General features: G+C 51.5%; 1 protein-coding gene across 4 annotated transcripts in view; it reads right to left on the bottom strand.

The window, feature by feature from the left end:
• CTIF (cap binding complex dependent translation initiation factor) overlaps positions 1-13,303 on the bottom strand; it is a 158,727-nt gene extending 145,424 nt beyond the window's left edge. For all 4 annotated transcript variants that reach the window (XM_063320459.1, XM_063320460.1, XM_063320462.1 and 1 more), the window contains exon 1: positions 13,148-13,303. The gene's annotated coding sequence lies outside the window, so the exon portion shown is untranslated. The remainder of the gene's footprint in view (positions 1-13,147) is intronic.
• Positions 13,304-14,044: the final 741 nt, after the last annotated feature.

Genomic DNA, 14,044 nt, shown 5'->3' with positions numbered 1-14,044 from the left:
CAGATAGCACAGGGAGAATTCCCAACTTTAAATTTTCAGGAAGAAAATTAAGCTTATGAATGGAGGGAACTCACCCTAAGATGCAATGTTTTGTTGCTGGGTTGGTTTGTTTTGTTTTTTTTTTTCCCCTCTCCTAGGCTTTATTTTATTGATGTTGAAGTAGCTGTTAAATCCTGTTAAAACGCTGCAAATCCCTGTCTAGCTGAAAAAAGAATTTGGCACCTTTGAAAGGTAGCTGGCCTATATCTGTACCTAAATAAACCCTTTACGGAAGGGAAAGGGGGCACGTAGGGAAGGGAGAATCCACAGCAGGGAGGGCAGGGCAGCAGGAGGCGTCTTGCAGAAAAAAAAAAAAAAGGGATAGGGAACAAAAAAAAGGCTCGGCCACCAAATCCAGCAGGATGGCCATCAGAGCAGGAAAAGCGGTTCACAGGCATTGCACTATATCTGGCGACAAACCTTATCCTCTGGCTCACCTAGCCCGAACAAATGAACAATATTATTAAGAGACAGACGAGAAATCAAACAGCAGCTTGGAGAAACCAGGGAAGCCTCCCGAGAGCCAAGGAAACCTGCGCTATCTAGGGAAGAGCGAGATTATAATAATTAGGTCAGTTGGCGATAAGCCTTCTCGCTGCACACAGGCACACACGCGCTGCTGCCTTGCTGGAAAGTGGTGATGTCCCCGCGGAGCTGAGAAACCCAACAGCAACATTGCAGGAGCATGGACAAGACCGGTAGCAGAAAGCCTTCTCCAGCTGCAAACCACAGCAGCTGCACACCTCAAGGTCTGAGGATCGATAGCTGCAGCATGGGAAATTCCGATGGGATATCAGAAAATTCCTTCACGGTGAGCGTGGCTCAGCACCCAACAGGTGACCCAAGGGGATGTGCGATCTCCATCCTTGGAAACAGCGTCAAGATGCAGCTGGATGAGGCCCTGAGCAGGCAGGTTTGACATAGAAGCTGACCCTGCGCTGAGCGGAGGGCTGGACCAGAGGACCTCCAGAGCTTCTTTCAATCCAGAATAACTCCAGGATCTTGCCTAGGGGGACATTCCCTCAGCCCAGACTTCCAGGACAAAGCCACCAGGTCTGACCTCCAGCTTAATCAGAGCCAGAATAAACTTCTTCCCAGCGGCAAGTGGCCTGAAAGTCCAGGTTGACCTTTAGGAGAGGTAAGAGGTTGACACGAAGCTCAAATACACAATAATCACACACAACGAGCAAAGCCTTCTGCTCCAGGAGGCAAAGAGGATGGTCCCACGCAGCAAGTGCTGTATAGGCTATGTATGCACTTTTCCCTGTAAAAAGGGAGCTGGAGGCTTTCCATTACCCATCTCTTCCTTCCTGGATGGTTTGACATCAGCTCTGCCCATCCTGGCAGCGTCAGAGCTCAAGGACTTGAAAGAGCCCCAGCTACAGCCCCAGAGTGGGAGCTGGACCGAGCTCACATCCAGATGTTTGACACCGGACCAAGCAAACAGGAAAGGGAGACCAAAGAGGAGGATACGCACACTGCCCTGACCCGCCCCCCCCTCCTCTTCCTCCCCATCTGTATCACACGAGAGCCATCATCTGTCTCCAATTTGGCCGTCCAACACCAGGGCCCAACCTCCAATCCAGAAGACAGAAACCAGTCACCTACTGCTTGGTCTTCAGGGTCTCCCTTTGCATGGTGACTTGAATCAACCCCCCTGCCCCGGCCCCTTCCAAAAACCACTTGCTTTTCTTAACAGTGGAGACAGATACTCCTTTCACTGGTCTCTCCAAAATTTTTTCCGAGCTGCTTCTTTGCAAACACCTCACCAGTATTCCCGCTTGCCCCTACATCAGCTCCCTGGACGGCTAAGGTCAACCCACACACCACCCAATGACATGAGATGCTCTTGTGAAGCCTCCCACTTTCAGACCACACCTCCAGCAAGGCGTGTTGATACCAGCAAGCTTTTCCCACCGGCCAACTGCCGAGTACTCCACCACCATGTGAAGTCCTTCAGGACACAAGTACTTCACTGATTGACTGGTAACAGTGAAACCCAGTCTTTACACAAGAAGGGCATCCTACAGGCTCAACTGCCCTGTACATGCTTCATGCAACCACGAAGTTCCTGCAGAACTAGAGCTCCCTAGCCAAAAAACCATCAGCCCCCCGTAAATATACACAAATATTTTTCCATACTCCTAGGTCACGCAGAAGACCTCATGCAGGATGCTCATGTTCAGACAGCAAACTCCTCTCGTTAGCTTCCCGCCCGAGGCTCTCATTTGGTTAGGTACTCCGACCTCCCTCCAGCACGTTCGAAAACAGCAGCCACCGTTTCTCGTGCACTTTGAATCAAAGTTCATCACTTTTCTGTTAAAATAATTAGCTAATCAAACCCACTGCTTCCAAGCTGACGCTCCTCCTAATGCTTTAATCAATAGACAGAGATGCTCGGAAGAGAACTAGTATGGTCTGAGTTAAGTGTAGGTGTTGCAAGGACAACGCTTTTCATTCACGTCCCTGGATGATATGGAAGAGACAACAAGAGAATCTGGAAGCACGCAACAGACAAGTCTACTGTAATAAAGTGGATAAACAGACAGAATTAAGGAAATAAGCGAAAAATTTTAGTTTGAGGCGTATTAACCTGTGGGAAGAAGGGGAGGAAGGCTTTACTGGCTGACACTTCACATCAAGCTCAGTGTAACACTTGTCGACAAGTGGAAAAGTTACGAAGCATTAAGGGACGGAGGGGAGGACTCGCCAACAAATCCACCTCTTGACATCCACTGAGACAGATCAGAGAGTCACACCACCAGATGCTTAACCACCACCATGCTGGTTAACTAACAGCCTCTGACGGGTTCGCTCTGATTTGGTTAGATTTCTTAAAAAAAAAAAAAAAAAAAGATGAACACAAGCAAGCAAAGCTCAAGTTGGGTTACTGAAGCATTTCTAGGTGATGACCAACTTCAGACCTCCCAGCACACCCGACCACCTCCACGCAAATATTCATCTCAGCCGCTACATTTCCACAACTCCTCAATTACAAGTTCTTTCACAACGTCAGCCGCCACATTATCACGAAGCAAATTTAAACCACTTCCCATAAAACTTGACTTTAACACCTGTGGTGTCTCACAACAGCCAGAACAGGCAACATGATGCCCCCAGGCACCCACGCGTCACCTGCTGCAACGGGTTGGCCCAGGGCAAGGAGCAAGAGACTTGAGGAAGGAGAAGACGTGTGATCTGACATGGGTATTACAAGAAGCAACTGGCTTCATTTCCTGGGGTTTCTTGTAAAAATATCTGGAAATTCTCAGAGTTTACATTTACTTAGTAGAGAGAGCCTAACCACCAGCATCCCCATCAGTGTACCACCATATTTGTTGGCTCCCAGACCAAAGAGATGGCTTCCTTACAAAGTGCCTCCTTCATCTTTCCAACCAGACTCCTTCCTTGTGTATTTATGGTTGGCAGTGCCCAGAGAGCCTCCTCCGCACACTTTCCATGGCAAACAGTTCCTTGAGAAGGTAAGTAACGTGAGGGGTAGGTGAAACATCCATCCTGAAAGGTTACCACACCTTCTCCAGAAACATCTGGCTGAACTGGATGGGTCTGATTCAGAGATGCCAAAAAAGATCAGACATCACTTCTGGGTCCTGGGCTGCGCGCTCCTTTCCCCAAGATCTTGTGCTAGTCAAGGCCCTGTTTTGGGACACTCAACAAGATACCTTTGCTACCAGAAAACCACATTCGCTGTTCAATATGAGGGCTCCCAGGTACTCCCTACGTCCTTAGAAGGACCCTAGAAGTGCTCCAGCCACACTGCAGAAGCTTGGTCTAGCCCTGCTGAGCAAACACAGTATTACCAAGCTATTAAAAGCTCTGCTGGCACTGATCCCATGACATGAGACTACCACCCAGCGTGCCAAAAGGCCTTGCTTTTCAGTTCTCCTCGAGCCTCTGGCACAACAGGGTCATGATGAAGGTCTGTATCAAGAGCTACAATGTTTGGTGCCAAATGAGGCGTTAACATGCAGGAAAAAAAAAACAAACTTGAAACTTGTGACCACCAGAGAAGTCCCTGCTCACAGCACAGGAGCTTCAGTAAGGCCATATTTGGAGTTACTGATGTTCTACCAAAGGCTTGTGGAACCTTAAAATTCACCATTGACTGAAATTCACCCATGTCAAAGTGGGATCAAACTCCGCTGCGTGCACCACACAGACCAAGAGTGAGGATTTGTTATGAAGCACTGGTAGCCCTACCATAAGCTACCAGAGAAACACTGCCAAGCCTCTCCCAACCTTCGGCAACACACAATCACAAGACTTTGCTCCCAGCCAGAGCCAAACAAGGAGCTAAGAGACCACCCGGGAGAGCCAACCATCAGTGAAGGACAGCAAAGGCATGGGACTGCTGCCATGGAGGTAAGAGCTCCTCGGCAAGGATCCCATCACATACATCCTCAGCAAGGATCCTACCACATACAAATTATTACTCTTAGGAGTAATACTTTGAGAGAAGATAAAATTTGAGAGAAGAATAATTCGAGACGAAGGTAATTCCTACTCCAACAACCTTATAAAACCAAAGAATAACTGGCGCATGTTGGAATTTCCTAAGCAGAGCAAAATTGCTTTCGGGGTTTAATTCTCTGGGTTTTGGGGGGCTTGGGAGTTTCTTCTTCTTTTTATTTTCCCTTCTCCCCATTAAAAAGAAGCAGAGTCAGCTGTGCTGGCTTCCAGAAGAGGAGAACAATTAACGTGAAAGTAATGCACTTGTTTTTAATATAGTACATGGCACGCCAAATGCCTGGTATCACTCAGAGTGGCAGACGATTTAATGACTCCTTTGCTGAGCAGCAGTGTCTCAAAGCCCTGCGGAGAGCAAGCGATGCTTCCTCCCTGGTATTTAGCAACTGGTTCAGCTCTGCCGTGAAAGGCAAGCTGGCAGCAGTCCTGCACGGAGCGAGCGTCATCGTGCATCCATCATCCACGCAGACCTCTCCCATCAGTGCCCGGGCGAGCATGGCATCCTTCAGCGGCGCTGGTAGCACGACCGGAGTAATCTTCACTCCCCTCTCCCTGGTGAGTCCGTGCCACCAAATTTCATCCGTTTTTTTTTTTTTTTTAATAGTATGACTAGGCTAGCCCCCAAAATTTCATTTGGCTGGACTCGCCTGCATCTCCGCAGACGTCCATGCTCACAGATGGGCAGCAGAGCAGGAGACCTGGAGCTGCTGCAGGTCTGGCAGCGTGTCCTCCTCGCTGCGTTACTATCCTCCTGGCACAGGGAAAGCTCCTGCTGACGGCTCATCCTCCCCCACCGCGCCCTTCCCCACCGAAACGTGCGGTGAGGAGGCAGACGGGCTCCTGCTGAATGAAGCGAGCGTAACCGAAGGTGCTCAAGGAAAACCTCGGCAAAGCGGGCAAGGGATGACTGTGCAAACTGGAGCAGGGGAAAGGCTGAGTCACTTCCTCCCCCAGAGCCCTAAATAGAGAGGAGCGTAAGGAAAATCATTCTCCAAGCTGACAAAAAAGGAAGAGAATCCCCAGTTTAAAAAAAAAAAAAAAAAAGGTAAATCAAAGTGCATATAGTGACAGCAGAAGGGGAAGGGACAGAAAAGGCAGCCTCATGCTCCAGCTGGAATGGGAAAGGCTGTCAGGAGCAGAGAGGGGCAGAGCATCATCTCTGGCTCCTTTGGGAACTGGGGGGGGGAGGTGGGTCACTAATCACTTTTAACAGCAGCTCCAGCTGCAAGGCAAGTTCACAGACCATAGATGGTGCCGAAAAGCCACTGTGCTGCTGCGTTGTCTCCTCCAGGCGATGCTGCCGACCATGACCTCAGTCTTGATGGGAAACACCTGCAAGCCTGGCCAAGCTTTTAGGGACAGATTTTATGCACTCCCCAGTGTGCAAACGCTCTACATGAGCTTCTAGGTGGCAGCACGTGAAACGCCCCTATTAGGAGCAGTAACGCTATAATACCTGATTATCCATCCCAGCAGGTACGCGGCGAGGCTAAGCTCAAGGCTGGAAAACACTTTTGAACTGCGGGATACCGGTACAGGCAGGAGACTCTGGAAAGAAATCAGCCACCAGCTTCTCTCTGCAAGCTCGGTGGTCGTGCACAAGCACAAAGCGCTGCGACAACAGCGTGGCAGCGTAGAACAGAATAGCTTGGGTTGGAAGGGACCTTTAAAGGTCACGTAGCATCATCCCACCACACCCGCCCAGGCAGCATCCCTACAGCCAGCTCCTCCTTCCCCATGTTCAAGGTGATTTGGGTTATTTCCTTAAAGAAAATGGAGTGAATTACTAAAGCCACTTCTGAGTTAACTGACCCGCCTGCAGCCAGACAGATAATATTTAAGCTCACGACTGCTGTAGCCTCTCCTCGTAGGATTTCCCTTTTCCACCCTCTTTCTTACAGCCTGTAAGTTCTTATCTTTAAGACCTGCACTCCTCTGTCAAATTTGGCTGAAATTAGTCGCCAGGTTAAAAAAGCTTCTGGAGAAATAGCGGGTGACATCCAGTCTGAGTGCATAAGCCTCATTTCTGTTAATTGAAAAAAAAATAATAATCAAACCACAGAAATATAGAAAAGAAGCTTCAAAGTGGCTGTTTGCAGTGGATAAATAAATCTTTCACCCCATGTAATGCAAATATATTAAGAAGAAAAGCCGTGCAAATATCCTTTCTTGGAGCCGATTTCGAGAAAGACAATGTGTGCTCTGCAGATGCTCCGAAACCTGGGAGGGAGAGAGAGGGACCAGCACCTTGGGGTGAATTTGTGCATTAAAAGCATCCGAGCGGAGAAGGATGCTGCGGCTCTGCTGACAACGAGTGCTCCACAGGGCTACAATGTCCTGCCTGCCACCGACGCTGCTCCGAGCATCCTCAGAGGCAGGAAAAAACGCTCCTCTGCCTTTGTCAGGCCAGCGCAGGGATGGACAGAGCAGGGATGCAGGGAGGGATGGAAAACTCGCCATTCACCAGAAGAGCTTTCCAGAAGCATACGTTTCATTTCAGAGCTGTTGTCGGAACGTGAGAAACTGCTGGTCCCAAAACAAGGGGCCTTTGGAGAAAGCCATACATCACACCTCATCACAGCCGGTCCCCTGCAGCTCTCCAGCCTCTTCATCCATATCCGTGGCCTGCTCTTCCTCTAAGAGGCATCCATAGCCATTGTGGTGAGACCCCACAGCCCCTGAAAACTCCACCTAACTCACCTACTAGCTTGCAAGGATGAGACATGGACGTGGCGAGAAAAAGAAAGAAATCATTTTGAAACGCATCCCGAGCCTTCGCATCCTGCTGTGAAGCCTCCAGCTGCAAAAATTATTGCTGCAAGTTTTAGGATCACCAGCCAGGCTTCCTGAGCCAGAGAAAAATGTAATCAAAGACACCTCCAAGCCAATCGCCTGGCTGGGAAGAGGCATTTCTTGGATCACCGATATGCCCTGATGCAAGGGAATACGGCTCCCATGGGTGCAGGCATCCACCCCCGTCTCTTCTCACCATGCAAAGCAAACACCACCTTAAACATAAAACATTTCTCTGTTATTTAACTCCAGCTGACAACCACAGCACAACCACAACCCTTCCTGCTTTCTTTTCCTCTCTTGTCCAGACACCCAAGATGGTAGTTTTGATGCCACGTTATTAAAATCCCCTCTGGCTTCATTGCAGCCAGACGCGGTGCCCAGAAGCCCTCCAGCCCAGGGGTTTGCTTCTGGCCAGGTGATGCAGGGAGCACCCAAAAGCAAAAGAGCATTTGCAGACCATTGCTTCAGACTGGCTTGGTTGGACCTAGAGCAAACCACAGTCCCACCAGTGATCGGAGTGCACACTTCTCTACAGGACAAAAAAAAAAAAAATCCTTTAAAATTCACCCCATGATTATTCCTGCGAGATCCCCCATAAGCAAACACCAAGATGTGTTTTCGCAGACCTGACCACCCTTCAAAGCCACCTGCAGAAGCTGGTGGCCCCAAAATGACATCTCCACGGACCACATAGCAGAAGTAGCACCTTGCAGCCACAGCCACGAGCGAGTCCAGCTCTGCAAAGCAGCTGCCCCAGCCCCGATCTCGCTGGTGGCTCTACCACCCGTGACCAGCTCCGTGCCCAGCAAAGGTCTGGCTTCACAAACGAGATGCTCAATGCTCATGAAAGCCAAGACCCCCGAAACATCTGCAATTCATTTCTAGCTCAAAATGTTCTAGCAAATCTGCAACATTCTAGCTCAAAAGCATTGTACTTGCAAAGACAGACTTGTGAGATTTAATTTAACGATGCAAAACCCCTGGGATCGTACCTACTTATTTGCAGAAGACCTTCTCAATGCTAGCTTGGGGATGGACCGGATGCCATCCCTGCTGCGTGGCATGGCACAGCTGATCACAGAGACCCAGGCTGCTGTGACGTGCCACGCCGCTGAGCCGCAGCCTCCCATTCCACCCTTTCCACACCAACCCAGCTGCCCACCTCCTGGGCCAGCTACCACCCAATAAAACCGGCGGCAGACAAATGGCAACAGCCTGGTAGTGAACACCAGCTTCTCCCAAGCTTCTCCCGAGGTCCTGGCGAACACAAGCCAAGCAACACAGCTCCTCCAGGATTTCATGAGTTCAAAAGCATTTTTCAGAATTAATTACAAACCCTGTTTATGGTTCCCTGTTGCAGGTGGCTGGGGAAGCTGGTGGCAGCTGTGTGTCTTCCTGTAGCTTCTGCTTCGGCACGGGGCAGGCTCTGGCAGTGGTGAAGCCTTCCCGGGGTGAAGCAGGTTGTACAAACCAGTCCCAGCAAGATGGGTCAGATCCAGAGGGAGGGGGAAGGTTGGTCGAGTTTTTTTTGCATTAAGGCCAACTAAAATTGCCGGTGAGAAATTAAAAGCTTGTGGGCACCCACGTGCATCCTCAGGTCACCCAGGCATGACGTGACACCAAGGGATGAGGCACACCGCACAGCCGCTCACCTCCGCTCCCCATCCCAGGCACATCATCCCACCCATAAACCTTTCCGTCCTGCCACCTGAGAGATGCAGATGACACCCACCACCACCCAGCGGCATGGTAGACGCAACCATGCTGGGGAAGAAGGCGAAGCTGAGCTAGTGCTGATGGCCACAGAGGAGACGCCCTCGATAAATTGCTGCACGTTATGAAATACTCCTGCGGCATGCTCCCGGCCGACAGGCACGGCAGGATTTGGTCCTGCAGAGATAGCAGAGGCAGAAGTTTAGTTGTGTCACCACAGCTTCTCTTACCACCTAAGGAAACAGGTTTTTCTTCTCCTGTACCACGACTGCTACGTGCCTGGGGGACGGGGAGGCCAAGGGTTGCCTCTGTAGAAGAGGAGACAGGAGTCTTTCTGAAATAAGCAGGAGACTACTCCTGTTCAACCTGTGGTCCCTGAAGCCTCAGAGGTCCATGGACTCCCTCAAAGGAGTCTCCAAAAGCTAACTCGAAACAGCAAAGATCTCCAATCCATTATAGAGACACCATCCCCATTCCTGCCCGCTTCTGGGGTACCTCCACATTGCAGAAGACAATGCAGAGTCCTGCAAGCCAAGACCGACCATGGCACAGCCCAAGGCAGATGTGGAAGAAACAAAATCACTCCTTTCAGTGGGAAAGTTGATGGTTAAATACATAAGAGTTTTGAGAACACCCAATGTCATCCCTATTTCAGTCTGAGCTGAGCAGGAAACACGCTTCTTTTAGGATCACCAGCAAGGCATTTACGTTGTAAATAACTATAAGTATATACATATGCACACACATACATATAAATAAATAAAAACAAAATAGCCAGTCTCTCAAACAAACAGAAAATGATTGGCTAGCCACACTAGCCCTTTATTTCGGCTGACTCAGTAATGCGCTAATTACACTTAGGTAGCAGAATTGCACCTTCTCCGAGGTGAGAACATCGCAAAGCATTTATGGAGATTACTTGTCCAGAAGCCTCAAGGCTTCCAGATTTTTGAGACAGGAACAGTTGTCCTTTCCCCAACCCGATGAAGACCGTGAGCTACAGAGCAGCAGACTGTTAACTCTGAAACTTAACAATGGCATGTGTAAAGAAATGTCTTAAGACTTCTGCCAAACTGAAGAACAATGAAATCATGAGCAATATTTAATGGCTCCGTTGAAATAGTCGAGCAACATGCTAAATGTGCCCCAAACAGCTCCTGAAATAGCTCATCTGCTGGCCCCAGCTTCCATAGAAACCACAGGGTCTTGCTATACTTTTAGGGATAGCCCCTCACAAATACACAGGGCCTCAAAGACTCACTTGACCAGCAAGAACATGAAATTAAATAAGGTCCAGGAGGGTTTTCTTGCTGCTCTGTAGAGACCTATGGGCAAAATCTCAAACAGTGACAACTACCACAATTTCACACTGCTCCTGCTGGGAAAAGACCAAGCAGCGGAAAGGACGGCTGCAAGGAGAAACAGGAGAGAGAGAGAGAGAGACCCAAAATAAAAACGAAGGGGAGAGTCAGCGTAGCAAAATTTGTCCTCATCAGGAGGCCATGGTAGAGTAAACTCAACAGAACACTTCACCCCAAAGTGAGGACGCTCAGAGAGCAAAAAAAAGAGTATTTTTTCGCATCCAAGACCAAGCGCTGAAGGAGGGACATCTGGAGATAAAGCTCAGCACCTTGTCATCTTCCCTTTCACAGTCTGGATCAAGGGCTAACAACTTATCAAGTAAGTTTTCACGCTTTGCACATTATTTTTCACGGCTCTCAGGAACCCTCCGTATACCATTCCAATCCCATTTGTGCACGAAGTTGAGTCAGCTATGGGAATGAAGGTGTCCCAGTCAGCCAAGGCCCTCAGGTAGCTCACTCCTCTCCCAAATCCCATTGCAAAGGCAGACCTGATGTTCAGTTCATCTCCACAAATGATTCCTCAAGTCTCCCATCAGCCAGTGAGCTCCTGGGTCTTGGGCTTTACCCTCTAGCTCACCTGAGACAAGCCACTTCCCTTCACCTTCATCACCTTCACCTGCAGCTGCTCCTCTGCTTTCCTTTAAAAGCAACCTGAGATCTCATAAACGATAAAAAAAAATGCTTCCTAAGAGCTGCACAAGTCCCACAGCACTTTAACCATGACACCTTAAATTCGCAGAGCCTGCCGATACAGTACCCGCATCACAAGGAGGGCTCGGACAGAAGTCAGGGAGAAAGAGCTTTACATACGAGCACAGCCTGAGTTTCCCAAAACAGGCACTGCTCATCTCTCTGCCAAAGATAACACACTTAACACAGGGAAGCCACAGACTACAAATTTTACTCAAGGCTCGAGGGAATAAAATCCAGGGCAAGGTTTTGCTCTTGGACCTCAGGATCAGCAAGGGCAGAGCAAAGCCTTTACAGTCCTTACGGGGAAAAATAACGTGGATTGCCACAATAAAATGTTTGGGTTTTTTTTTCCCCCCACTCACCAGACACAAAGTGTGAATGCTTGCTTGTCACGGTCCCAGAAGCCATAAGCCTAGCAGGATGCTTCCCTATCCATCCTGCATGGCACCCCCTGCCAGTGTCCGGTTGCTCAGAGGATGGTCCACCATCCAAAGACCTTCCTAGATTTTGGAGAGGAGGGACTATTAAATCACCTGGTCTTATTTTGGTATCTTTGGGTTGAGAGAAACAATGTAGAAGCTCAGTATATCTTCTGCTTCCTCCCATGTCTTTCGTTTCTGTTCACAAGGCCGTGACTTCAAGCTTCATCCTTCACCTGCCTGAGTGGTGGAGGAAGAGTAGCATGGATTACGGAAGCAGGAGTGAAGGTGGCACACATGGACATGGGGAAATGGCCTATTGCAGGGGACCCACCAGGTCTCCAGAGAGGCCGGGGCACTCCAGCCCTTCTCCTCATGCTGGGAAACTGCACCTACCCCTTTCCAATCTAAAGGGATTGCTACCTCATCCAGTGCGGGGTCTTATGGTGGGGAGACTCACCTCTACCAGAGGAGCCTGACACAGGGAACAGTCCCAGGAGACGAATCTTCGTCTCATTCTATGGAAAAACAACTCCCAGAACCAAGTTTGGAGGCACTGGGATGCCAGAGACATACAGCAACCGTGCCTCCAGGCGTACGGCTTTGCTGGGGGCAGCTGCAGCAAAAAATGTCCCAGGCCTGCCGGCTGCTCCACTGCCACTAACATCTGTTGTCCCCTCCTGTCACCCACGGTCCCCGAGACCACGTGCAGCCAGAGTGACTCTGCAGGAAAACGATAATCGTAAAATAACAACAAAACGTAGTCCCTGGTGAGCCCTCGCTTGCTACACCCAAACCCAACCCTGCGCCAAGGATGGGGAAAGCACCTCCCAGCAGGTGGGAGATGCTCCCGCCTCTGGACCACACAGCAGTGGACATCCCAGCGGGGGATGTCCCCCCTGTACAGATGCTCAGGCTGAAACCAGGCGGTACCTTTGTGCCTGCGGATGCTGCCACGGCTCTCGTCCTCCCACCCCCAGCTTTGCTGCAAAGGGGATAACGATGAACGAGGCTAATTGTGGTAGGGACCGCACGAGCGCTTGCCTCCGAGGGGTTTCCCCTCTCCTTTTTGTCCATGGCGGGGCTCGCCGGGGGAGATGGAGTAAGAGGCCAGCCATGCCCTTCGTTAGGACTAACGAAGCGGGCCAGGAAGCTTCCAGAGGCCGAGAGCCGAACCCGACTGCGGCCCCACACCTCCACGGTCCCCGTTACCGCCCTTCCCGCCGCTCGCCCTGGCGAGGAGAGGGAAAATTCGGGGGGAGGGCAGGGGGGTGCCCCACGTCCAGGCACAAGCCGTCAGCGGAGGCAGGAGGAAAAAAAACCCCAGACGGGACGAGGCCGAACCCCGCCGAGAGGCCGAACCTCCCCCCAGTCCCATCCCCCCCCCCCCCCCCCCCGCCTCCATCTGCAAACATTAAAACCCAACCCCACAACCAGCCGCGCTCTTCGCTGCCCAGAGCGCAACCACGCGTGGGGGTTTGGGTGTTGGTTTGGTTTGGGTTTTTTTAACTATTATTATTTCTGAGGGAGACAAAAGGCGGGACGCGTCCGTGTCCCCGTCCGTCGCCCCCCCCCCCCGCCCCCCCCCCCCCCAACCCGGCTGCTGTGTCATCGCCCCCCCCGCCCCGGCCTTACCGTGCTGCGGTGCCGGGCGGTGTCAGACCCCCTCCGGGAGGCTCATGGGCGCCGGGCTGAGGTGAGGAAGGGGGGGGGACGAGGAGGGGACAGCGACACAGAAACAGGCACCCGGGGCGCCGCCCGCCCGTGAGGAGACACCCGGCTCCGGCTGGGGCGGAGGGACGGGCCGGGGCGGCCGGAGAGTGACGCGGTCGTCGCCGCCCCGCCCCTCCCGGCCCCCTCCGCTGACTCCTCCGCCGCCGGGGCCCTGACGGGAGATGTAGTCCGCGTCCCGCCGCCCTGCCTGCCCGGCTCCCCAGCGCCACGGAAGGGGGGGGGGGGGAGCCTTCATCACCCCCATCCCCCCCGGGACCACCGAGCCCACCCACCGCGGCTGTTAAAGCGCCCAGATTTCGGACCCCGCTTTTGCGGTGTTGTTTTTTTTCCCTCCCCTCCCGCCCCCCCCCCGCGTTGAAGGTTGTAAAATCGCCTTTTTGGCCCGTCTCCCTCACCAGCGAAGCTGCATCCGTCGGGATTCAGCCCCAGACCCCGTCTTCTCCCGGCTCTCCTCCTCCGTGGTCAGTCACATCCAGCCAGGCTTTAGGGAAGGGAGGGTTAAGCTGAGTTTAAAGGAAGGAAACGGCAAGGATTTCCATGTAAATCATAGAATCACGGAATGGTTTGGGTTGGAAGGGGCCTTAAAGATCATCTAGTTCCATATGGAATGGGCAGGGACACCTCCCACCAGCCCAGGTTGCTCCAAGCCCCGGCCAACGTGGCCTTGAACCCCTCCAGGGATGGGGCAGCCACAGCTTCTCTGGGCAACCTGGGCCAGGGGCTCACCGCCCTCACGGCAAAGAATTTCTTCCCAATATCTCATCTCAATCTCCCCTCTTCCAGTTTTATACGGAAATG

The sequence above is a fragment of the Chroicocephalus ridibundus genome, chromosome Z (genome assembly GCF_963924245.1).
Source record: "Chroicocephalus ridibundus chromosome Z, bChrRid1.1, whole genome shotgun sequence".
NCBI lineage: Eukaryota > Metazoa > Chordata > Aves > Charadriiformes > Laridae > Chroicocephalus > Chroicocephalus ridibundus.
Note: the sequence above shows the minus strand (reverse complement) of the source record. Positions and strands in the feature narration are given on the sequence as shown.